General features: G+C 39.0%; 1 pseudogene; it reads right to left on the bottom strand.

The window, feature by feature from the left end:
- Positions 1 to 8,412: 8,412 nt before the first annotated feature.
- Positions 8,413 to 18,691, bottom strand: LOC128069531 (centromere protein R-like; annotated as a pseudogene).
- Positions 18,692 to 24,242: the final 5,551 nt, after the last annotated feature.

The following is a 24,242-nucleotide window of genomic DNA, read 5'->3' as shown; positions in this document are numbered from 1 at the left end:
CTTCTCTTCTCTACCCAACTCTGAATCTCTTTGTGTGTTCCAGGCTGTGGAGAACATTCAGGGAACTGATTACTGGCTGGATCTGTCTCTCTCTTTTTGATTCCCTCTTTTATCCTCCTAGCCACCTCTTTCTCCTTCCTCCCTCTTCTCTTCCCTGTGTAACACCGTGAACATCTCGGAGGGATCCAGACTGTGGCGAGCACATAGGGAAGTGATTACTGGCTAGGATGCTCTCTCCTCTTTTGATTCCCCCTCTTTTCCTCCTGGTCACCTCTATCTCCCTCTTCCTCTTCTCTTCTCCATGTAACTCTGCGAACCTCTCTGGGTGTCCCTCACTGTGGAGAAACTTTTCATCATTAACCTAGATGTTTTATCATTGGTGCTGTATCGGTGGAGAAGACTTGAGGCTACTGTAAGAATAAGACTGAAAACCAGAGGCATGAGGCTTAAGTCCAAATCCTGAGAACACCAGAGAACTCCTGACTCCAGGGAACATTCATCAATAGGAGCTCATCAAACGCCTCCATACCTATACTGAAACCAAGCACCACCCAAGGGCCAACAAGTTCCAGAGAAAGACATACCATGCAAATTCTCCAGCAACACAAGAACATAGCCCTGAACTTCAATATACAGGCTGCCCAAAGTCACACGAAACCCACTGACATCTCAAAGTTCATTACTGGACACTCCATTGCACTCCAGAGAGAAGAAATCTAGCTCCACCCACCAGAACACCAATACAAGCTTCCCTAACCAGGAAACCTTGACAAGCCACCCTTCCAACCCCACCCACAGTGAGGAACCTCCACAATAAAGAGGAACCACAAACTGTCAGAATACAGAAAAGCCACCCCATACACAGCCATATAAACAAGATGGAAAGGCAGAGGAATACCCAGCAGGTAAAGGAACAGGATAAATGTCCACCAAACCAAACAAAAGAGAAAGAGATAGGAAATCTACCTGATAAAGAATTCCAAATGATGATAGTGAAAATGATCCAAAATCTTGAAAACAAAATGGAGTTATGGATAAATAGCCTGGAGACAAGGATTGAGATGATGCAAGAAAGGTTTAACAAGGACCTAGAAGAAATAAAAAAGAGTCAATCAATAGTGAATAATGCAATATATGAGATAAAAAACACTCTGGAGGGAACTGACAGTAGAATAACGGAAGTGGAAGATAGGATAAGTGAGGTAGAAGATAGAATGGTAGAAATAAATGAAACAGAGAGGAAAAAAGAAAAATGAATTAAAAGAAATGAGGACAATCTCAGAGAACTCTGGGAAAATGTTAAACACCCAACATTCGAATCATGGGAGTCCCAGAAGAAGAAGATAAAAAAAAAAAAGACCATGAGAAAATACTTGAGATAATAGTTGAAAACTTCCCTAAAATGGGGAAGGAAATAATCACCCAAGTCCAAGAAATCCAGAGAGTCCCAAACAGGATAAACCCAAGGCAAAACACCCCAAGACACATAATCAAATTAACAAAGGTTAAGCAAAAAGAACAAATATTAAAAGCAGCAAGGGGAAAACAACAAATAACACACAAGGGGATTCCCATAAGAATAACAGCTGATCTTTCAATAGAAACTCTTCAGGCCAGAAGGGAATGGCAGGACATACTTAACGTGAAGAAAGAGAAAAACCTACAACCCAGATTACTGTATCCAGCAAGGATCTCATTCAAATATGAAGGAGAAATCAAAAGCTTTACAGACAAGCAAAAGCTGAGAGAATTCAGCACCACCTTGCCAACATCTGCTGGATCATCAAAAAAGCAAGAGAGTTCCAGAAAAATATCTATTTCTGCTTTATTGACTATGCCAAAGCCTTTGACTGTGTAGATCACAATAAACTGTGGGAAATTCTGAAAGAGATGGGGATACTAGACCACCTTACCTGCCTCCTGAGAAATCTGTATGCAGGTCAGGAAGCAACAATTAGAACTGGACATGGAACAACAGACTGGTTCCAAATTGGGAAAGGAGTACATCAAGGCTGTATATTGTCACCCTGCTTATTTAACTTATATGCAGAGTACATCATGTGAAATGCCAGGCTGGATGAAGCACAAGCTGGAATCAAGATTGCTGGGAGAAATATCAATAACTTCAGATATTCAGATGACACCACCCTCGTGGCAGAAAGAGAAGAAGAACTAAAGAGGCTCTTGATTAAAGTGAAAGAGGAGAGTGGAAAAGTTGGCTTAAAACTCAACATTCAGAAAACTAAGATCATGACATCTGGTCCCGTCACTTCATGACAAATAGATGGGGAAACAATGGAAACAGTGAGAGACTTTCTTTTTTGGGGGGCTCCAAAATCACTGCAGATGGTGACTGTAGCTATGAAATTAAATGACACTTGCTCCTTGGGAGAAAAACTATGACCAACCTAGATAGCATATTAAAAAGCAGAGACATTACTTTGCTGACAAAAGTCCATCTAGTCAAAGCTATGGCTTTTCCAGTAGTCATGTATGGATGTGAGAGTTGGACTATAAAGAAAGCTGAGTGCTGAAGAATTGATGCTTTTGAGCTGTGGTCTTAGAGAAGACTCTTGAGAGTCCCTTGGACTGCAAGATCAAACCAGTCAATCCTAAAGGAAATCAGTCCTAAATATTCATTGGAAGGACTCGTACTGAAGCTGAAACTCCAATATTTTGGCCACCTTATGCAAAGAACCGACTCACTGGTTAAGACCCTCATGCTGGGAAAGATTGAAGGCGGGAGGAGAAGGGGATGACAGAGGATGAGATGGTTGGATGGCATCACCAACTCGATGGACATGAGTTTGATTAAGCTCCAGGAGTTGGTGATGGATGGGGAAGCTTGTCATGCTGCAATCCATGGGGTCACAAAGAGACAAGACCGAGTGACTGAACTGAAGCCTCCGTGTGGGTTTTGTTTTTTACAATTTTTTTTTCCCTATAAGTGAGTTCTAATGTCATAGTGTTGTGTTTGGAAAAGATGCTTGATACAATTTCAGTTTTCTTAAATTTACTAACACGTGATTTGTACCCCAAGATGTGCTCTGTCCTGTAGAATGTTCTGCCTCCATTTAAGAAGAACGTGTATTCTGCCATTTTAGGGTAGTAACTTAGTCATTCAGTCATGTCTGAATTTTTGTGGCCCTATGGACTGTAGCTTGCCAGGCTCTTCTGTTCATGGGATTCTCCAGGCAAGAATATTGGAGTGGGTTGCCATTTTCTTCTCCAGGGGATCTTCCCAACCCAGGTGACTAAACCCAGGTCTCCTGCGTTTCTGGAAGATTCTTTACCATATGAGACACTAGAGAGAGTGGGTTTTGTGTGGGATGTCCTATAAATTTCAATTAAGTCCATCTGGTCTAGTGTGTAATTTAAGACTTGTGTTTCCCTATTAATTTTCTGTCTGGATGACCTATCAATTCGTGTAAGTGAGGGTGTCTAAATCCCCCACTACTATTATGTTACTGTTGATTTCCTCTTTCATGGGTGTTCAGTTCAGTTCAGTCACTCAATCGTGTCCGACTCTTTGCGACCCCATGAATCGCAGCACACCAGGCCTCCCTGTCCATCACCATCTCCCGGAGTTCACTCAGACTCACGTCCATCGAGTCTGTGATGCCATCCAGCCATCTCATCCTCTGTCGTCCCCTTCTCCTCTTGCCCTGAATCCCTCCCAGCATCAGAGTCTTTTCCAAAGAGTTAACTCTTCGCATGAGATGGCCAAAGTACTGGAGCTTCAGCCTCAGCATCATTCCTTCCAAAGAAATCCCAGGGTTGATCTCCTTCAGAATGGACTGGTTGGATCTGTTTGCAGTCCAAGGGACTCTCAAGAGTCTTCTCCAACACTACAGTTGAAAAGCATCAATTCTTCAGTGCTCAGCCTTCGTCACAGTCCAACTCTCACATCCATACATGACCACATGTACTTCTGTGTTGGTTGTGTATATGTTTATAATTGTGATATCTTCTTCTTAGGCTGATCCTTTGATGTTTATGTAGCGTCCTTCCCTGTTTCTTGTAATAATATTTATTTTAAAGTCTATCTTGTCAAATGATTATTGGTGTTCCAGCTTTCTTTTAATTTCCATTTGCCTGGAGTATCTTTTTCCATCCCCTCACTTTAAGCCTGAATGTACCCCCAAGGTTTGAAGTGGGTCTTTTTTAGACAGCATGTATATGGTTCTTGTTTTTGTATCCATTCAGCCAGCCTTTAGGTTGGAGCATTTAAACTGTTTACATTTAAGGCAATTACTGATATATATGCTCCTATTGCCATTTTCTTAACTGTTTTGGGTTTGTTTTTGTAGGTCATTTTTTTTTCTTTTGTGTTTCCTGTCTAGAGAAGTTCCTTTAGCATTTTTTGTAAAGCTGGTTTCCTGATGCTGAGTTGTCTTATCTTTTACTTGTCAGTGAAACTTCTGTTTTCTCTGTCAAATCTAAATGAGAGCCATGAATCAAGATTATTCTTGGTTATAGGTTTTTTCCTTTCACCACTTCAAATAAATCATGCCATTCCCTTCCAGCCCTCTCAGTTTCTGCTGAAAAATTAGCTGATTACCTTATGGGAATTCCCTTTATGTTATTTGGTAGTTTTCCCTTACTGTTTCTTTCAAACATTTTATGTATTTAATTTTGGTTACTTCAATTAATATATGTCTCAGCATGTTTCTCCTTGCATTTATCCTGGATGGTACCCTCCAATCCTCCTGGACTTGGATAATTATTTCCTTTTCTGTGTTAGGGAAATTTTGGACTATAATCTCCATTTCTTTTTGTTCTTTTTTCTTTATTCTCTCTGGAGCAGTTATTTCCAGTATTTATTTCAGCTCACTTATCCATTCTTCTGCCTCAGTTATTCGGCTATTGATTCCTTCTAGAGTATTTTTAATTTTAGTTATTGTTTTGTTTGTCACTGTTTGTTCTTTAGTCCTAATTTGTTGTTGTTTAGTCCCTAGGTTGTGTCTGATTCTTTGTGACCCCATGGACTACAGCACATCAGCCTTCCTTGACCTTCACTATCTCCAGGAGTTTGTTCAAACATATGCCCATTTAGTCAGTGATGCTATCTAACCATCTCATCCTCTGCCACCCCCTTCTCCTTTTGCCTTCAATCTTTCCAAGTATCAGGTTCTTTTCCAATGAGTCGGCTCTTCACATCAGGTTAGGTCCTTGTTAAACATTCCTTGTATTTTTTCCAGTCTATTTCTGATATTTTGGGTCATCTTTGCTATCACTACTCTGAATTTTTTTCAGGTAGATCGAAGAGGTCTATTGCTTCTTTGTTTATTTGTTCTTGTGGGTTTTTACCTTGTTCCTTCATCTGCAACATAGTTCTCTGTGTTTGCATTTTGTTTAATTTGCTATGTTTGAAATCTCTTTTCTGTGGGCTGCAGAGTCATTCTTCTTCTTGCTTCTGGTATCTGCCCCTAGTGGTTGAGTTTGGTCCAGTGGCTTGGGTAGGCTTCCTGGTATTCTGGTGGGCTAATCTGAATCTTGCCCCTCTGATGACAGGGCTGCATCAGGTGGTATATTCTGGGGTGTCTTTGCGATTATTATGACTTTGGGCAACCTGTCTGCTAATGAGTGGTCTGTGTTCCTGTCTTGCTAGTTGTTTGCCATGAGGTGTGCAACACTGGAGTTTGCTAGCCATTGAGTGGAGCCATGTCTTGGTATTGAGATGGAGACCTTTGGGGAAGCTCTTGCTGATTAGTATTTCCTGAGGCTGGGAGCTCTCTGACAGTCCAGTATCCTGGACTTGGCTGTCCTACCTCAGAGACTGAGACCTCACCCTTTCCAGAGAAACAACATCCTGCAAGTTTCATGGTGCAGAAGAGGAAAAAAAAAAAGGAAATGAACAAATTAAACCCCTAAGACAAAACCAGACAAAAACAGACAAATAAACACACAGAGAGAAAAACAGAGAAAACAAGAGAGAAGAGAGCAATCAAAGAAATAAATGAACCCACAATGTAAACCAACAATAAAAACTAAACTAACAAAAACAAAACAAATCAAAAGCATAAAGCTAATTTAAAAAGGCAAAAAATGAATAAAATAAGCTCACAAAATTATAAAAAAGAAATAAAGTATAAGGAAATAACACAAAACTATGAGTAAAAATATAGTTAAACAGAGATTAAAAGAGAGCAAAAGAAAAAAAATAAGGAAGTAATGCATTATAACAAAAAAGTGAAGTAAAAATAGAAAAAATATATTAAAAGTAAAAAAAAGAGAAGAAAAAATTAGGAAAAAATAAGATATAATAAAAAAAACAATAGAACAAAACAAAAATTAGTAGTAATAATTATATTTCCCAGAACCTCAGCTGTCAGTGTCCTTCCTTGCTAAGTGAGTCAGAGCCAATCCCTGCCTTCCCCTCCAGTCCTTCAGTACTGTCTTTGGACCTGCTGTGGGCACTGTGGAGTAGGCTCAGACTTTGGCTCAGAACTGAACAGCAGACCCAGTTCTCGTGTGTATTTGTCCCCAGTGTCCACAGTTGTTAAACCTAGAACAGCTTCAATTGTGAGAACATTCATTATCTATTCAGATATTCCACAGATGCAGGTTTACCAATCTGATTGAGGGGATTTAATCCACAGCTCCTGCAGCTGCAGGAGAGGTTTCCATTCCTCTTCTTTGGTTGTGCCACTTCTGGAGCCCAGCTTTGGTTTTGGCCCCACCTCTGTGTGTAACCACACTTTGGTGTCTGTTTCCTGTCCAGGTGAGAGGGGGTGAAAGCAGCAGATGATTAGGGCATACTTACTCAAGCCAAAGAGTGGGAGAGATATGACAGCCACATTTGGGACATGTGGGTAATGCCTGCAGTGGCAGAGACCAGCAGGAAGTTTGCAATAGCACAGGGTATGCCATGCACTTTCCTGAGTAAGTTGGTCCAGGATCATAGGACCTTTGGCAGTGGCAGGCTTCATAGTCTTCTGTAAAGGTGTGGGCAGTGACCTACACTTACTCACAGGAACTTTGTGGCAGTGATAGCAGCAGTAGCAGTCCATGTCTGCCTCTAGGGTTTGAGATAGTAGACATGGCTGAAGTCTGCACCTGGAGCTCATGCAGGCAGTGCCCTGCTGCCTGTGAGCAGGCAAACCTCTCTCCTTGTACACCCCCTAACAATGGTCCCTTGTCTCTTTGATGGGCCAAGGCTTTTTTTTTGGACTCCTCAGGCTGTCTTCACTCAGCCAACTCCCTCCTCTCCCTGGAGTCTGACCTCCAAAGCTCAAGCTTCAGCACTCAGTTCCTACCTGCCCTGGTGGGCAAGCAAACAAATATCTCAGGCTAGAGAGTGCCAATAGGCACTGACTCTCTGTGCAGGACTTTCCATTTTGCCCCCTGCACACTGCACTCTCTTCTGAAGCTCCAAAGCTCACTGCCTCCTGTCTCTGCCAGTGAGGGGACTTCATAGTATTAGAAACTTTTCTTCCTTCACAGCTCCCTCCCAGAGGCTCAAGTTCCTTTGTATATATATTTTTTCTTTTTTCTTTTGCCCTACTCAGTTACGTTGAAGTATTCTTGCCTTTTTGGAAGTCTGAGGTCTTCTGCCAGCATTCAGTAGATGTTCTGTGGGAGTTATGCTACATGTAGCTGTAATTTTTTAGTATCTCTGGGAAGAAGGTGAGCTCCATGTCTTATTCTTCTGTCATCTTGGAGGTACTTTCCACTTCTTTATTTTTTATTATGTTGCTTGGGGTTAAGTGGGGCTTCCCTGATTAGGTGTCCAAATATCATTACTAAATCTACATCAAGGAGCTTTATTGCTGTTTTCTTCCAAGAGTTTCATGATTTCATTTCTTACATTTAAGTCTTTAATCCATTTTGAGTTAATTTTTGTAAGTGGTATAAGTTATGGGTCCGATTTTATTTTTTGCATGTGAAAATGCAATTATTCCAGCACCATTGATTGAAAAAGCTTTCTTTTCTCCATTGCTTCCTTTGTTAAATGTTAGTTGACCATATATTCTTGAGTTTATTTCTGGGCTCTCAATTGTGTTTGATTGGTATATGTGTCTGCTTTTATGTTAGTACATACTGTTTTGAAGTGTGATGACTCTTGCTTTATTCTCTTTTTTTTTGTCATTTTCATTCATGATTTATTAAGTCTATTCACAAATGCTCAAACTATACAGAAGCATATGAGATACAGCATATAAGTCAAGATCCTCTTCTATATGCTGGCTTACTTTAAAGGGTCAAGAAGAAACATATTATTTACATTGAGATTATCTATTAGTGTGTACAGAAAGTTTAAATTAGCTGCAAGAAAATTTATATAGACATGCACCTGCCCATGCTATGATCTGATATTTACTGGGAAAATTATTTACAAGCATCTCTTCTGTTTCTTTAAACATGATTAGCCAGATACAGAAGTTGGCATTCATAGTTAGTGTATTTCTCCTAAATACCTTTGTTGTGAAGTCCTGAATTTTTCTTTTCAAATGTTTTTTGTTTTGTTACTTTTGTCATTAGTCCTTTATTTTATGCATTTTTTTAGACACATTATGCAAGGGAGATACCAATGAGGTTTTCAAGCTCTTTAATGCTTTCCAAAACCTGTATACTACTTAGATTTTACATTATTTCCGTTATTTCTCAACTTTTTAGGTAGCAACACCATGAATTTGTCATTGTTTTCTGTGGTAGATTCATTTTATTGGTTATACTGAAATGATTCCAGTTTTTCCTCGTTCCATTTGATGGATTATTTTTACTGTCTTCCTCTTTAGAGCTTGTGCAAGAAGCAAATGGGCTCATTTGGCAGGTTCCAGCTGCTGGAGACGGAGAAGGCAATGGCAACCCCCTCCAGTACTTTTGCCTGGAGAATCCCATGGATGGAGGAGCCTGGTAGGCTATAGTCCATGGGGTCGCACAGAGTCGGACATGACTGACGCGACTTAGCAGCAGCAGCAGCTTTTGGAGAATAGGCTGCAGCACTTTTCTTCCTTGTGATTTTTGAAGAATCAAATGCATTTGCTTTTAATAGACCATCCAATTTCAGTGATCTTTTAAAAGGCACTTCGTCATTCTGGGACACACTCTTGTCACTGGATAAAATCACTGAACAACCTCTTCCAAAAACAGAGAAACTTCTGAGGGAAACACTCTTGCTTTGTTCTTATTTCTAAAGGATTTCTTTGGCTATTTAGGGTCTTTTGCAGTTCCATATAAATTTTAGTAGTGCTTTTCCTACATCTTAAAAAATGCCTTCAGAATCTTAATGAAAATTGCCTTGAATATATGGATAGCTTTTTGTAGTATTGACATTTTAACAATATTGATTTTTCTAATTCATTAACAAGGGATTCCTTTCCATTTATTTGTATCTTCTTCACTTTATTTCAATTTCTTGTAGTTTTTAGAGATCTTTCATCTCTTTAGTTAGATTTATTCCTTGGGTTTTTTTGATGCTATTATAAATGGGATCAAGTTCTTTATTTTTAAAAAAATAATGTTCTAGAGTAAATAAATGTTGCTAATTTTTGTGTGTTGATTTTGTATCGTGCTTTTCATTTGGTTGAATATTTAGCATTTATATATATATATATAAAATCATGTCATCTTCCAATAAAGACACTTTTACTTCTTTCTATCCAATTCTGATACATTTTATGTTTATCTTGCTTGATTGCTCTAGCTAAGATTTCCAGTACTATGTCAAATAGGAGTGGTAAGAGTGGGCACACTCTTGTCTTGTTCCTGATCTTAGAGAAAAAGCTTTCAACCATTTAACACCAAGTATATGGTATTAGCATGGGCTTCTCATAAATAACCTTTATTATGGTGAGACACATTCCTCCTATGCTAAATTTTTATGAATTTTTAAATCATAAATGAATGTTGAATTTTGTTAAATGCTTTGTCTATTGAGATGATTATATATTATTTTTTCATTCTGTGAATGTGATGTATCATATCAATTGACACTTTTTTCTAGTAGTGTCCTTGTATCTTGAAAAAATTATTTTTTAATTGAAGCATAATTACTTTACAGAATTTTCTTCTTTTCTTTCAACCTCAACATGAATCAGCCATAGGTATACATATCTTCCCTCCCTCTTAAACCTCCCTCGCATCTTCCTCTTATCCCACCCCGTAGGTTGATACAGAGCCCCTGTTTTGGTTTCCTGAGACATATAACAAATTCCCATTGGCTATCTATTTTACATATGGTAAAAGTTTCCATGTTACTCTATCCTTTCATCTCACCCTCTCCTCCCCTCTCCCCATATCCATAAGTCTGTTGTATGTGTCTGTTTCTCCACTGATGCCCTGCAAACAAATTCTTTGGTACCATCTTTCTAGATTCCATATATATGCATTCAATTCAGTTCAGTTGCTCAGTCGTGTCTGACTCTTTGTGACCCCATGGACTGCAGCACGTCAGGCTTCCCTGTCCATCACTAACTCATGGAGCTTTCTCAAACTCATGTCCATCACATTGGTGATGCCATCCAACCATCTCATCCTCTGTCGTCCCCTTCTCCTCCTGCCTTCAATCTTTCCCAGCATCAGGGTCTTTTCCAATGAGTCAGTACTTCGTTTCAGGTGGCCAAACAATTGGAGTTTCAGCTTCAGCACGTGTCCTTCCAACGAATATTCAGGACTGATTTCCTTTAGGATTGACTGGTTTAATTTCCTTGCAGACCAAGGGATTCTCAAGAGTTTTCTCCAACACCACAGTTCAAAAGCATCAATTATTCTGTGCTTGGCTTTCTTTATGGTCCAACTCTCACATCCACACATAACTACTAGAAAAACCAGAGCTTTAACTATATGGACCATTGTCAGAAAAGTAATGTCTCTGCTTTTTAATACGCTGTCTAGGTTGTTCATAGCTTTTCTTCCAAGGAGCAAGTGTCATTGAACTTTATGGCTGCAGTCACCATCTGCAGTGATTTTGGAGAGTAAATAAAGTCTCTCACTGTTTCTGTTGTTTCCCCATCTATTTGCCATGAAGTGATGGGAACGGATGCCATTATCTTAGTTTTCCGAATGTTGAGTTTTAAGCCAACTTTTCCACTCTCCTCTTTCACTTGCACCAAGAAACTCTATAGTTTCTCTTCATTTTCTGTCATGAGGGTTGTGTCATCTGTATATCTGAAGTTATTGATATTTCTCCCAGCAATCTTGATTCCAGCTTGTGCTTCATCCAGCCTGGCATTTTGCGTGATATACTCTGCATTTAAGTTAAATAAGCAGGGTGATCTGTTGTTCCATGACCAGTTTTAACTGTTGCTTCTTGACCTGCACAGAGATTTTTCAATAGGCAAGTAAGGTGGTCTGGTATTCCCATCTCGTCAAGAATTTTCCAGTTTGTTTTGATTCACACAGTCAAAGGCTTTGGCATAGTCAATAAAGCAGAAATAGATGTTTTTCTGGAACTCTCTTGCTTTTTCGATAATCAAGCTGATGTTGGAAATTTGATATCTGGTTCCTCTGCCTTTTCTGAAACCAGGTTGAATTCTAGAAGTTCACGGTTCATGTACTGTTGAAGCCTGGCTAGGAGAATTTTGAGTAGTACTTTGCTAACATGTGAGATGAGTGCAACTGTGTGGTAGTTTGAACATTCTTTGGCATTGCCTTTCTTTGGGATTGGAATGAAAACTGACCTTTTCCAGTCCTATGCCTTATATATATATGCATTATATATGTATATATATATATATATATGCATTATATATATATATATATATATATATATATATATATGCATTCAGTTCAGTTCAGTTCAGTCACTCAGTCGTGTCCAACTCTTTGCTACCCCATGAATCGCAACATGCCAGGCCTCCCTGTCCATCACCAACTCCTGGAGTTCACTCAAACTGATGTCCTTCAAGTCTGTGATGCCATCCAGCCATCTCATCCTCTGTCGTCCCCTTCTCCTCCTGCCCCCAATCCCTCCCAGCCTCAGAGTCTTTTCCAATGAGTCAACTCTTCGCATGAGGTGGGCAAAGTACTGGAGTTTCAGCTTTAGCATCATTCCTTGTGAAGAAATCCCAGGGCTAATCTCCTTCAGAATGGACTGGTTGGATCTCCTTGCAGTCCAAGGGACTCTCAAGAGTCTTCTCCAATACCACAGTTCAAAAGCATCAATTTTTCGATGCTCAGCTTTCTTCACAGTCCAGCTCTCACATCCATACATGACCACTGGAAAGACCATAGCCTTGACTAAATGGACCTTTGTTGGCAAAGTAATGTCTCTGCTTTTGAATATGCTATCTAGGTTGGTCATAACTTTCCTTCCAAGGAGTAAGAGTCTTTTAATTTCATGGCTGCAGTCACTATCTGCAGTGATTTTGGAGCCCCCCAAAATAAAGTCTGACACTGTTTCCACTGTTTCCCCATCTATTTGCCATGAAGTGATGGGACCAGATGCCATGATCTTCGTTTTCTGAATGTTGAGCTTTAACCCAACTTTTTCGCTCTCCTCTTTCACTTTCATCAAGAGGCTTTTTAGTTCCTCTTCACTTTCTGCCATAAGGGTGGTGTCATCTGCATATCTGAGGTTATTGATATTTCTCCCAGCAAACTTGATTTCAGTTTGTGCTTCTTCCAGCCCAGCGATTCTCATGATGTACTCTGCATATAAGCTAAATAAGCAGGGTGACAATATACAGCCTCGATGTACTCCTTTTCCTATTTGGAACCAGTCTGTTGTTCCATGTCCAGTTCTAACTGTTGCTTCCTGACCTGCATACAGGTTTCTCAAGAGGCAGGTCAGGTGGTCTGGTGTTCCTATCTGTTTCAGAATTTTCCACAGTTTATTGTGATCCACACAGTCAAAGACTTTGGCATAGTCAATAAAGCAGAAACAGATGTTTCTCTGGAACTCCCTTGTGTTTTTGATGATCCAGCAGATGTTGGCAATTTGATCTCTGTTTCCTCTGACTTTCCTAAAACCAGGTTGAACATCTGGAAGGTCACAGTTCACATATTGCTGAAGCCTGGCTTGGAGAATTTTGAGCATTACTTTACTAGCGTGTGAGATGAGTACAATTGTGCTGTAGTTTGAGCATTCTTTGGCATTGCCCTACTTTGTGATTGGAATGAAAACTGACCTTTTCCAGTCCTGTGGCCACTGCTGAATTTTCCAAATCTGCTGGCATATTGAGTGCAGCACTTTCACAGCATCATCTTTCAGGATTTGAAACAGCTCCACTGGAATTCCATCACCTCCACTAGCTTTGTTTATAGTGATGCTTCTTAAGGCCCATGTGACTTCACATTCCAGGATGTCTGGCTTTAGGTGAGTGATCACACCTTCGTGATTATCTTGGTCATGAAGATCTTTTTTTGTACAGTTCTTTTGTGTATTCTTGCCACCTCTTCTTAATAGCTTCTGGTTCTGTTAGGTCCATACCATTTCTGTCCTTTATTGAGCCCATCTTTGCATGAAATGTTCCCTTGGTATCTCTATTTTTCTTGAAGAGATCTCTAGTCTTTCCCATTCTGTTGTTTTCCTCTATTTCTTTGCATTGATCACTGAGGAAGGCTTTCTTATCTCTTCTTGCTATTCTTTGGAACTCTGCATTCAGATGCTTATATCTTTCCTTTCCTCCTTTGCTTTTCACTTCTCTTCTTTTCACAGCTATTTGTAAGGCCTCCAAGCAAATTTGACCTTGGAATACGGAATGAAACAGGGCAAAGGCTAATAGAGTTTTGCCAAGGGAATGCACTGGTCATAGCAAACAGCCTCTTCCAACAACACAAGAGAAGACTCTACACATGGACATCATCAGATGGTCAACACCGAAATCAGACTGATTATATTCTTTGCAGCCAAAGATGGAGAAGCTCTATACAGTCAGCAAAAAGAAGACCAGGAGCTGACTGTGGCTCAGATCATGAACTCTTGATTGCCAAATTCAGACTTAAATTGAAGAAAGTAGGGAAAACCACTAGACCATTCAGCTATGACCTAAATCAAATCCCTTATAATTATACAATGGAAGTGAGAAATAGATTTAAGAATCTAGGTCTGATAGATAGAGTGCCTGATGAACTATGGATGGATGTTCGTGACATTGTAGAGGAGAGAGGGATCAAGACCATCCCCATGGAAAAGAAATATGTTGAGGTATGTTCCTTCTATTCCTGCTTTCTTGAGGGTTTTTATCATAAATGGATGTTGAATTTTGTCAAAGGCTTTCTCTGCATCTATTGAGATAATCATATGGGTTTTATCTTTCAATTTGTTAATGTGGTGTATTAAGTTGATAGATTTGCAGATATTGAAGAAGCCTTGCATCCCTGGGATAAAGCCCACTTGGTCAGGATGTATGATCTTTTTAATATGTTCTTGGATTCTGTTTGCAAGAATTTTGTTAAGGAATTTTGCACCTATGTAACACATCAGTGATATTGGCCTCTAGTTTTCTTTTTTTGTGGCATCTTTGTCTGGTTTTGGTGTTAGGGTGATGGTGGCTTCATAGAATGAGTTTGAAAGTTTATCTTCTGTAATTTTCTGGAAGAGTTTGAGTAGTATAGGTGTTCGCTCTTCTCTAAATTTTTGGTAGAATTCACCTGTGAAGCCGTCTGGTCCTGGGCTTTCGTTTGCTGGAAGATTTCTGATTACACTTTCAATTTCCGTGTTTGTGATGGGTCTCTTAAGATTTTCTATTTCTTCCTGGTTCAGTTTTGGAAAGATATACTTTTCTAGGAATTTGTCTATTTCTTCCAAATTGTCCATTTCATTCACATACAGTTTCTGATAGTATTCTCTTATGATCCTTTGTATTTCTGTGTTGTCTGTTTTGATTTCTCCATTTTCATTTCTAATTTTGTTGACTTGATTCTTCTCCCTTTGTTTCTTGATGAGTCTGGCTAATGGTTTGTCTATTTTTTTTTGTCTTCTCAAAGAGCCAGCTTTTAGCTTTGTTGATTTTTGCTATGATCTCTTTTGTTTCTTTTGCATTTATTTCTGCCCTATTTTTAAGATTTCTTTCCTTCTACTAACTCTGGGTTTCTCCATTTCTTCCTCTTCTAGTTGCTTTAGGTGTAGAGTTAGGTTATTTATTTGACTTTTTTCTTGTTTCTTGAGGTAAGCCTGTATTGCTATGAACTTTCCCCTTAGCCCTGCTTTTACAGTGTCCCACAGGTTTGGGGTTGCACTCTTTTCATTTTCATTCATTTCTATGCATATTTTGCTTTTTAAAATTTTTTCTATGCTTTGTTGGTTATTCAAGAGCATGCTGTTTAGCCTCCATATGTTGGAATTTTTAATAGTTTTTTTTTTCCTGTAATTGACATCTAATCTTACTGTATTGTGGTCAGAAAAGATGACTGGGATGATTTCATTTAAAAAAAAATTTACCAAGGCTAGATTTATGGCCCAGGATGTGATCTATCCTGGAGAAGTTTCCATGTGCACTTGAGAAAAAGGTGAAATTCATTGTTCTGTGGTGAAATGTCCTATAGATATCAATTAGGTCTAAGTGGTCCATTGTGTCATTTAAAGTTTGTGTTTCCTTGTTAATTTTCTGTTTAGTTGATCTATCCATAGGTATGAGTGGGGTATTAAAGTCTCCCACTATTATTGTGTTATTGTTATTTTCCCCTTTCGTACTTGTTAGCATTTGCCTTACATATTGCGGTGCTCCTATGTTGGGTGCATATATATTTATAATTGTTGTATCTTCTTTTTGGGTTGATCCTTTGATCATTATGTAGTGTCCTTCTTTGTCTCTTTTCACAGCCTTTGTTTTAAAGTCTATTTTATCTGATATGAGTATTGCTACTCTTGCTTTTTTTTTGGTCTCCATTTGCATGAAATATCTTTTTCCAGTCGTTCACTTTCAGTCTGTACATGTCCCTTGTTTCAAGGTGAGTCTCTTGTAGACAACATATATTAGGGTCTTGTTTTTGTATCCATTCAGCCAGTCTTTGTCTTTTGGTTGGGGCATTCAACCCATTTACATTTAAGATTATTATTGATAAGTATGATCCCATTGCCATTTACTTTTTGTTTTGAGTTCGAGTTTATACACCCTTTCTGTGCTTCCTGTCTAAAGAAGTTCCTTTAGCATTTGTTGGAGAGCTGGTTTGGTGGTGCTGAATTCTCTCAGCTTTTGCTTGTCTGTAAAGCTTTTGATTTCTCCTTCATATTTGAATGAGATCCTTGCTGGATACAGTAATCTGGGTTGTAGGTTTTTCTCTTTCATCACGTTAAGTATGTCCTGCCATTCCCTTCTGGCCTGAAGAGTTTCTATTGAAAGATCAGCTGTTATCCTTATGGGAATCCCCTTGTGTGTTATTTGTTGTTTTCCCCTTGCTGCTTTTAATATTTGTTCTTTTTGCTTAACCTTTGTTAATTTGATTAATATGTGTCTTGAAGGGTTTTGCCTTGGGTTTATCTTGTTTGGGACTCTCTGGATTTCTTGGACTTGGGTGATTATTTCCTTCCCCATTTTAGGGAAGTTTTCAACTATTATCATGTATTTTCTCATGGCCTTTCTTTTTGTTTTCTTCTTCTGGGACTCCTATGATTTGAATGTTGGAGCATTTAACATTGTCTCGGAGGTCCCTGAGGTAGTCCTCATTTCTTTTAATCTTTTTTCTTTTTTCCTCTCTGCTTCATTTATTTCTACCATTCTATCTTCTACCTCACTTATCCTATTTTCTGCCTCCGTTATTCCACTGTTGTTTCCCTCCAGAGTGTTTTTTATCTCATTTCTTGCATTATTCATTATTGATTGACTCTTTTTTATTTCTTCTAGGTCCTTGCTAAATCTTTCTTATATTTTCTCATTCTGTGTCTCCAGGCTATTTATCTGTAACTCCATTTTGTTTTCAAGATTTTGGATAATTTTTACTATCATTACTTGGAATTCTTTTTCAGGTAGACTCCCTATCTCCCCCTCTTTTATTTGGTTGGTGGGCATTTATCCTGTTCCTTTACCTGCTGAGTACTTCTCTGCCTTTTCATCTTGTTTATATTGCTGTGTTTGGGGTGGACTTTCTGGATTCTGGCAGTTTGTCGTTCCTCTTTATTGTGGAGGTTCCTACCTGTGGGTGGGGTTGGACGAGTGGCTTGTCAAGGTTTCCTGGTTAGGGAAGCTTGTGTTAGTCTTCTGGTGGATGGAGCTGGATTTCTTCTCTTAGGCATGCAATAAAGTTCCAGCAGTGAGTTTTGAGATGTCTATGGGTTTGGTTTGTCTTTGGGCAGCCTGTATATTGAAGCTCAGGGCTATGTTCCTGCTTTGCTGGAGAATTTGCATGGTATGTCTTGCTTTGGAACTTTTTGGCTCTTGGGTGGTGCTTGGTTTCAGTGTAGGTATGGAAGTTTTTGAATGTGCTCTTATCAATGAATGTTCCCTGGAGGCAGGTATTTTCAGGTTTTGAACTTAAGCCTCCTGCCTCTGGCTTGCAATCTTATTCTTACAGTAGCCTCAAGAGTTCTCCATCCATACAGCACTGATGATAAAACATCTAGGTTAGTGGTGAAAAGATCCTCCACACTGAGGGACACCCAGAGAGGTTCACAGAATTACATGGAGAAGAGAAGAGGGAGGAGGGAGATAGAGGTGACCAGGAGGAGAAGAGGGGAAATCAAAAAGGGAGAGAACAGTCTAGCCAGTAATCACTTCCCTGTATGCTCTCTATGGTCGGGAACCCTCGGAGAGATTCACGGGGTTCCGAAGAGAAGAGGGTGGAAGGAGATAGAGGTGACCAGGAGGAGAAAAGGGAATCAAAAGGAGAGAGACAGATCTAGGCAGTAATCTGTTCCCTAAGTGTTCTCCACAGCACGGAACACACACAGAGTTTCACAGGGTTGGGTAGAGAAGATAAAGGGGAGGGAGGAGATAGAGGTGACCTGGGGGAGGAAAAAAGAGTAAAAAGGGGGAGAGATCAATCAAGCTGGTAATCACACTCCTAAGTAAAAATGGGTACTGAAGATTGGATTTTTAAAGGTACAAATTTGATAACAAATACCAAAACGCCAAGATTAAAAATCTAAATTAGAGGTTACACTCACAAATACAATATTAAAAAATCAAAACAAGATCACAAAAGTTATAAAAAAATATATATGAAGTTTGGTTTAAAATAGGGTCTTTTTTAACAAGGTAATAGTAGGTTGTAAAAATGAAAATTAAAGGAGTAATAGAGGATTTAAATTTTTTTTTAATGATAATAGTAAAAATATATCTAGAAGTTTCTCTGGAGTTGTTGTGGGCAGTGTGGTGTCAGTTCAGTTTCAAATAGTTCCTTGTTTCAGCTTATACTTTTCAAGATCTATAGCCCCCTTCCAATGTAGTCAGTGTTAACTACAGGGTTTTAATCTGTTGCTCCTGTCACTTCCAAGGCAGTTCCTCTGTTTATTTTGGCTTCTTCTGTTTGCAGTTCTCTTCAGTGTCTAATTTCTGCCCTGACACAAGGGGGCGAAGGTGGTCACTTATTTAGGCTTACTTGTTCAGTCGTGCTGTGTGGAGGGAGGAACACTGCAAACAAATATCACTGGCATGTGTGGGGAGTGCTTGCAGTGTCTTGGCCACACTGGGTTTGCGCCTGCTTACAGTGTGTGTGATTTTCCAGTCTACACTGCTCAGGCTTCAGATTGCTCTGCAGTGCAACTGTCTAAAGCGGCCCCTGGATTGCGTGCACTTCCCAGGTATAAGCCGTTCAGGTTCAGGTTCTCGGGTACTCCACAAAGACGCAGACTTGATTGGGCCTGCATTTTGTGTCCTTCCCAGGTCTGAGCAGCTCAGGCGACCAGGTGCTTGGCGAGTGCACTCTCCCCAGGTATGGTGCGTCTTATCACCTCCCCGGTCCCAGCCGCTTGATTTCCTGGGTAGCAGCAGGCACGCCCTCTCAGGTGTACCCTGTGTCTCTTCTGGGGAGCTGATCTCTGGCTGCCACCCTCCTGGCTGATGTCAACTGTCCAGAATCCCAGGGAGTCTTGGTTAGGAACTGGAAGCCTGTTTGAAGTTTGGTAGAGGATGCCGTCTCTGGGGCCAAGTTTGCCCCTTCCCGGCTCTGGCTGCTGCCCACCTGTTTCCCTGCCTCTGGCGAGGGGATGAGCCAGTCTGCAGCTGGCTAGCTCTCCTCTGGTATTCGCTGAGTCCTTTATTCTGTGAGAGGGCCCAGCAGTGCCTTAGGTTAGAGCTTTTTGCAGGATAGTTCTCTCTCTCTCTCTTTTTTTCTCTCTCTCTGGCTATCCCACAGTTTGGGTTGCTGTCTCATGTTAGCTCCCTCAGATTGCCCTCAGGGCATTCAGGCCTGGTCCTTATCCTAAACAGTACAGCCCGCTCCTCCCTATTCAGCCCCCCACTTGCTGGTGGTGGATGTGAGTGTCTGGGCTACTTCTCTGCTGGGAGTTGCCATTAGGCACGCAATCTGCGAGCTTTATTTATTTATTTATTTATTTTTCCTCCCAGTTATGTTGCCCTCTGAGATTCCAAAACTTCCTACAGACCCGCCGGTGAGAGGGTTTCCTGGTGTTTGGAAACTTCTCCTCTTTTAGGACTCCCTCCTCAGGATGGGTCTCTGCCCCTAACTCTTTTGTCTCTCTTTTTATCTTTTATATTTTGTCCTACCTCCTTTCGAAGACAATGGGCTGCCTTTCTGGGAGCCTGGTGTCCTCTGCCAGCGTTCAGAGGTTGTTTTGTGGAATTTACTCAGTGTTCAAATGATCTTTTGATGAATTTGTTGGGGAGAAAGTGGTCTCCCCGTCCTATTCTGCCACCATCTTAGGACCACCCCCTTGAGTATATCTTTTTGTATGGTGTTAGGAAGTGTTCTAATTTCATTCTTTTGCATGTAGCTGTCCAGTTTTCCCAGCATCACTTATTGAAGAGGCTGCTTTGTCCCATTATATATTCTTGCCTCCTTTGTCAAAAGTAAGGTAACCATGGTTGCATGAACTTATCTCTGGGCTCCCTATCTTGTTTCATTGGTCTATATTTCTGTTTTTGTGCCAGTACCATACTGTCTTGATGACTGTAGCTTTGTAGTATCATCTGAAGTCAGGAAGATTGATTCCTCCAGCTCCATTCTTCTTTTCAAGACAGCTTTGGCTATTTGGGGTCTTTTGTGCATCCATATGAATTGTGAAACTTTCTGGTCTAGTTCTGTAAAAAGTGCCATTGGTAATTTGATAGAGATCACATTGAATTTGCAGGTTGCATTTCATATTATAGTGATTTTCATGATATTGATTCTTCCTCCCCAGGAACATGGAATATCTCTCCATTTGTTTATGTCATCTTTGATATCTTTCATCAGTATCTTATAATTTTCTGTGTACAGTTCTTTTGTCTCCTTAGGTAGGTTTATTCCTAGATATTTTATTCTTTTTGTTGCAATGATGAATGGGATTGATTCCTTAATTTCTCTTTCTGATTTTTCATTGTTAGTATATAGGAATGCAAGTGATTTCTGTGTATTGACCTTGTATCCTGCAACTTTGCTGAATTCACTGATTAGCTCTAGTAATTTTCTGATAGTTTCTTTTGGGTTTTCTGTGTATAATATCATGTCATGTACAAAGAGTGAGGGTTTTACTTCTTTTCTGATCTTGATTACTCTTATTTCTTTTTCTTCTCTAATTGCCATAGCTAGGACTTCCAAAACCATGCTGAATAATAGTCATGAGAGTGTTACTTGTCTTGTTATTTGTCTTGTTACTGGCCTTAGAGGGAATGCTTTTAGTTTTTCACCATTGAGAATAATGTCTGCTGTGTACTTGTCATATATGGCCTTTTTTATGTTGAGGTAGGTTCCTTCTATGCCCATTTTTGAAGGACTTTAATAAAAAATGGGTGCTGAATTTTATCAAAGGCCTTTTCTGCATCTATTGAAATTATCATATGGTTTTATCTTTCAGTTTGTTAATTCGGTGTATCACATTGATTGATTTGCATATATAGAAGAATCCTAGCATCCCTGGAATAAACCCAACTTGATCATGGTGTATGAACTTTTTAATGTGTTGTTGAATTCTGTTTGCTAAAATTTTGTTGAGGATTTTTTTATCTGTGTTCATCAGGGATATTGGTCTGTAATTTTCTTTTTTGTGTTGTCTTTGCCTGGTATCAGGATGATTGCGGACTTTTAGAATGAGTTTGGAAGTGCTTCTTCCTCTGCAATATTTTGGATGAATTTTAGAAAAATAGCCATTAACTCTTCTATAAATGTTTGATAGAATTCACCTGTGAAGCCATCTGGCCCTGGACCTTTGTTTTTTGGGAGATTTTTTTAAAATCACAATTTCAATTTCAGTGTTTGTAGCTGGCTTGCTCATAATTTTTATTTCTTCCTGGTTAAGTCTGGGGAAGTTGAACTTTTCTAAGAATCTGTCCATTTCCTGCAGGTTGTCCCTTTTATTAACATATAGTTGCTCATAATATTATCTTATAATCCTTTGTATTTTTGTGTTGTCTGTTGTAAATTCTCCTTTTTCATTTCTAATTTTGTTGATTTGATTTTTCTCCCCCCCCCCTTTTTTTCTTGATGAGTCTGGCTAGTGGTTTGTCAGTTTTGTTTATTTTCTCAAAGAACCAGCTTTCAGTTTTATTAATCTTTGCCATTGCTTCCTTTGTTTCTTTTTATTTGTTTCTGCTCTGATCTTTATGATTTTTTTCTTCTGCTAACTTTTTTTTTTTGTTCTTTTCCAGCTGCTTTAGATGTAGAATTAGGTTGTCTGTTTGATGCTTTTCTTGTTTCTTGAGGTAGGATTGTATTGCTATAAACTTCCCTCATAGAACTGCTTTTGCTGCATCTCATAGGTGTGAGTTGTCATGCTTTCATTGTCATTTGTTTCTAGGAATCTTTTCATTTCCCTTCAATTTCTTCAGTAACCTCTTAATTATTTAGTAATGCATTATTTAATCTCCATGAGATTGTGTTTGTTGCAGTTTTTTTTTCCTGTAGTTGATATTTAGTCTCATAGCATCGTGGTTCAGAGAAGATACTTGATATGATTTCAATTTTCTTAAATTTACTGATGCTTTATTTGTGGCCCAAGATGTGGTCTATCCTGGAGAATATTCCATGTGCACTTGAGAAGAAAGTGTATTCTTCTGCATTTGGATGTAAAGTCCTGAAGATATCAATTAGGTCCATTTGGTTTAGTATTTCATTTAAAGTTTGTGTTTCATTATTGATTCTCTGTTTTGATTCTCTGTCCATTGGTGCAAGTGGGTTGTTAAAGTCCCCAACTACTATTGTTTTACTGTTGATTTCCCCTCATATGCCATTTAGTGTTTGCTTTATGTATTAAGGTACTCCTTTGTTGGGTGCATAAATAGTTACAATTTTTATGTCTTCTTTTTGGATTGATCCTTTGATCATTATGTAGTGGCCTTATTTGTCTCTTACAATATTCTTTATTTTAAAATCTATTTTGTATGAAATAAGGATTGCCACTACAGCTTTCTTTTGGTTTCCATTCACATGGCATATCTTTTCCCATCCTTTTACTTGCAGTTTGTATGTGTCTCTAGGTCTGAAGTGGGTCTCTTGTAGGCAGCAAAGATATGGGACTTGTTTTTGTATCCATTCATTCAGTCTGTATCTTTTGATTGGTGCATTTAATCCATTTACATGGCAACCCACTCCAGTATTCTTGCCTGGAAAATCCCAAGGATGGAGAGGCCTGGTGGGCTACAGTCCATGGGGTCACAAAGAGTCAGACATGACTAAGTGACTAACACAACACACATTGATATATATATGCTCCTATTGGCATTTTCTTAATTGTTTTCGGTTTGTTTTTGTAGGTCTTTCCTTTCTGTTGTGTTTACTATGTAAAGTTCCTTTAATATTTGTTGTAAGGCTGGTTTGGTGGTGCTAAATTCTCTTAACTTTTGCTTGTCTGTAAAGCTTTTGATTTCTCCATCAATTTTGAATGAGATCTTTGTTGGGTATAGTGATCTTAATTGCAGATATTCTTCTTTTTAAAATATTTTTATACTAAATATATAATATTTTTTTTATATTTTAAATATATCCTGCCATTCCCTTCTGGCCTGCAGAGTTTCTGCTGAAAGATCCACTGATAATCATATGGGTTTTCCCTTGTATTTTACTTGTTGCTTTTTCCTTACTGCTTTTGGTATTCTTTCTTTGTGCTTAATCTCTGTTAGCTTGATTAATATGTGTCTCAACATGTTTCTCCTTGGGTTTATCCTGTAAGGGACTCTCTGTGCTTCTTCGGCTTGATTGACTATTTCCTTTTCCATGTTGGGTAAGTTTTCAACCACAATTTTTTCAAAAATTTTCTCCATTCATTTCTTTTTTTCTTCTTCCTCTGGGACCCTTATGACTCGAATGTTGGTACATTTAATATTATCCCAAAGGTCTCTGAAGCTATCCTCAATTCTTTTCATTCTTTTTCCTTTTTTCTGCTCTTCACCGATTATTTATACCATTCTATCTTCCAGCTCACTCATCCAGTTTTCTGCCTTAGTTATTCTACTGTTAGTTCCTTCTGGAGTATCCTTAATTTCAGTAATTGTGTTATTCACCTTTGTTTGTTTATTCTTTGTTTCTTCTATGTCCTTGGTGATTGTATTAACATTGTCAATTGTTTCCTTCATTTTCTCCATTTTATTTTCAAGTCTTTGGAGCACCTTTACTATCATTAATCTGAATTCTCTTTTAGGTATATTGCTTATTTCCTGTTTGTTTATTTGGTCTTGTGAGTTTCTACCTTTTCCTTTCATTTGTGTTGTATTTCTCTGTCTTTTCTTTTTTTCTAACTTACTCAACTTCAGGTCTCCTTTTCTCAGGCTTTAGGGTTGTATTTCTCCTTTTTGGTTTTTGCTTTTGGATGGAGAGGTTGGTTGAGTGGTTTGTGTTAACTGCTTGTTAGGGGTGACTTGTGCCTTTGTTCTAGTGGGAGGTGGTCAAGCAGATCAAGCAGGTAATCACTGAAATAATGGGACATATACACACACTTAAACACACACAGTTATAACCAAAGTATTCTAAAGAAAAGAGTATGGGAAATTGACTTGGTGAACAAGGGAAATCAACAGTGATATTAACCAATTAAAAGCAGAACTAACTAATGCTCAGTTTGGAAAACTGAGTCTGAGCAGAGTGCCAGCTGGGGGATATAGCAAAGAGAGGTCAACAATTTAACTTACTTGATGGGAAAAGAAAGAGTGAAGGAAACAAGGGAGAAGAAGAAGGGAGAGAAAAGAGAAAAGGAAGGGGTGGAAAGAGGCCAAAAAAAGAAATAAAATAAAAAATAGAAAAGTAAAGCTAAAGACCTATGTGAAAAA

The sequence above is a fragment of the Budorcas taxicolor genome, chromosome X (genome assembly GCF_023091745.1).
Source record: "Budorcas taxicolor isolate Tak-1 chromosome X, Takin1.1, whole genome shotgun sequence".
In the NCBI taxonomy this organism is placed as follows: domain Eukaryota; kingdom Metazoa; phylum Chordata; class Mammalia; order Artiodactyla; family Bovidae; genus Budorcas; species Budorcas taxicolor.
Note: the sequence above shows the minus strand (reverse complement) of the source record. Positions and strands in the feature narration are given on the sequence as shown.